The following is a 2,500-nucleotide window of genomic DNA, read 5'->3' as shown; positions in this document are numbered from 1 at the left end:
AATCCCCGTGTAATAAAAATCAATCTGCACCAAGAGCCTTTAAAGCCAAAATCGCATATCAGAGTCTACAAGATCTAGGCACCGAGTAATGCCATCTCACGCTCGAGCCTCATATCCTCAGGACGGAGCCTGTCGACCCGACCGACGGTTTCTTCTTAAGTAAGAAACCAACCCGAGCTCTTAGGGTTGCCGAGCCTTTTCCCGCTTAATCCGGTTCTGTCCGATATATTTGCTAAAAAAAAAAAAAAACCTACAACTACCAACCGCGCAAAACCTAGATCATAAAATCGACTTCAAAAAAAAAAAAAAAAGAAACCAAACGCGTTAACTTATATGAATAACTCGTAGACGACACACTGATCCTGCAATCCTGCAATCCTGCAATCCGATCCTGCAATCCAGACAACACGCCGCTCCTGCAACCTCCTCTCGCCTGTGCCGTCGCCGTGCAAGAGAAGCAGAGCTAAACGAAATCGCTCTGATTATGGAATAAACCGAGAGAGAGAGAGAGAGAAAAGAAAAAGAAAAAAAAAAAACAGAACATTAACAAAGACATTTTACTCTCCTCTCACCCCAGGCTCTTAAAAAAAAAAAAAAAAAAAAAAAAAAAACACAATTCTCAACCTCCAGACACCCCTATACACCCCCCGGCCCTCTCCTCCCCTCCCCACCCCCCCCACGCCCTGACAAGAAGCCCAAACCCAACCCAAAAAACCCTGAAAAGAAGAAAAATAAGAAAAAAAAGCCCATTTGACAAACCAAATCCCAAGAATCTCTCGCCGAAAAAGCGTCCCCCTCTTCCTCCCTCTCCCTCTCCCTCTCCCTCTCTCCCTCCCTCTCAACAAAACCCCAAATAACCCCCCCGCCCCCCGAAGACCCCCCCCACCCCCCAACTCTCTCCCACCCCTCCCCCAACTAACCTCCAACCTCCCCCCACAAAGAGGACGCCACAAAGTCACCAGTCCAAGGGGTCCTTTTCCTCTGGCTCCGTCCTGCGCCTGGGTCGCCCGCCGCCGCCCGTCATCGGCCTCGCTGACTCCCGCTGAGTCGTCGCTTACACCCAGGAAACGGACAGGGAGAGGGAGGGAGGGGAGGGAGAAAGGGAGAGGGAGAGGGAAAGAGAGAGGGAAAGGGAGAGGGGGAGGGAGAGAGGAGAAAGGGAGAGGGGGGAAAGGGGAGGGAGAGGGAAACGGACAGGGAGAGGGAGGGAGAGAGGGAGAAAGGGAGAGGGAGAGGGAAAGAGAGAGGGAAACGGACAGGGAGAGGGAGGGAGAGAGGGAGAAAGGGAGAGGGGGAAGGAGAGGGAGAGGGAAACGGACAGGGAAAAGGAGGGAGAGAGGGAGAAAGGGAGAGGGGAAGGAGAGGAGAGGGAAACGGACAGGGAGAGGAGGGAGAGGGGGAAGGAGAGGGAGAGGGAAAAAGGACAGGGAGAGGGAGGGAGAGAAAAAGGGAAAAAGGAGAGGGGGAAGGAGAGGGAGAGGGGAAACGGACAGGGAGAGGGAGGGAGAGAGGGAAAAAAAGAGGAAGAGGGGGAAGGAGAGGGAGAGGGAAACGGACAGGGAGAGGGAGGGAGAGAGAGGGAGAAAGGGAGAGGGGGAGGGAGAGAGAGAGGGAAAGGGAGAGGGAGGGAGAGAGGGAGAAAGGGAGAGGGAGAGGGAAAGAGAGAGGGAAACGGACGGGAGAGAGGGAAAAGGGAGAGGGAGAGGGAGAAGGGAGAAGGAGAGGGAGGGAGAGGGAAAGGGAGAGAGGGAGAGGGAGAGGGTAAGGGAGGGGGGGGAGAGGGGGGGGGGAGGGAAAAAGGGAGAAAGGGAGAGGGAGAAGAAGGGGAGGGGTAGAGGGAGAGGGAGAGGGAGAGCGAAAGGGAGAAGGAGAGAGGGAGGGAGAGGGAGAGAGGGAAAGGGAGAAAGGGGGAGGGAGGGAGAGGGAGAGAGGGAAAAAGGGAGAAGGAGAGAGGGGGAGGGGGGGGAGGGAGGGGGAAACGGAGAGGGAGAGAGGGAGAGGGAGGAAGAGGGGGAGAAAGAGGGAGAGGGGGGGAGGGAGGGAGAGGGAGGGAGGGGGAGAGGGAGAGGGGAGGAAAGGGAAGAAGGAAGGAGAGGGAGAGGGGAGGGGGGGGGGGGGGAGGGAGGGAGAGGGAGGGGAGGGAAAGGAGAGAGGAGAGGGAGGGAAGGAGAGGGGGAGGGGGGGAGGGAGGGAGAGAGAGGGAGGGGAAGGAGAGAGGGAGGGAGGGGAAGGAGGGAGAGGGAGGGAGGGGAAGGAGAGGGAGAGGGGGGAGAGAGGGAGAGGGAGAAAAAGGAGGGAGAGGGAGAGGGGGAGGAGAGGAGAAAAGAGAAGGGAGGGGGAAGGAGGGAAAGGGGGAGGGAGAAGACGGGGGAGAGGGAGGGGGGGAGGGAAGAGATAAAACTTCCCTCAAAACACCAACGAAGGGAGGGAGAGGAAGGGAGGGAAAGAGGGAGAGGGAGAGGTGGAGGAGGGAGAGGAGGAAAGAGGGAAGGAAGGAAAA

The 2,500-nt window shown here is 57.0% G+C and overlaps 1 protein-coding gene across 1 annotated transcript in view; it reads right to left on the bottom strand.

The window, feature by feature from the left end:
* The window catches only part of LOC119576003 (tuberin-like), an 8,909-nt gene extending 7,862 nt beyond the window's left edge, over nt 1-1,047 (bottom strand). The window contains exon 1 of the mRNA XM_037923531.1: nt 960-1,047. The gene's annotated coding sequence lies outside the window, so the exon portion shown is untranslated. The remainder of the gene's footprint in view (nt 1-959) is intronic.
* Between the last annotated feature and the right edge of the window lie 1,453 nt (nt 1,048-2,500).

This window comes from Penaeus monodon, chromosome 8, assembly GCF_015228065.2.
Source record: "Penaeus monodon isolate SGIC_2016 chromosome 8, NSTDA_Pmon_1, whole genome shotgun sequence".
Lineage (NCBI taxonomy): Eukaryota > Metazoa > Arthropoda > Malacostraca > Decapoda > Penaeidae > Penaeus > Penaeus monodon.
The sequence above is the reverse complement of the archived record's forward strand: the minus strand, read 5'-3'. Positions and strand labels throughout refer to the sequence as shown.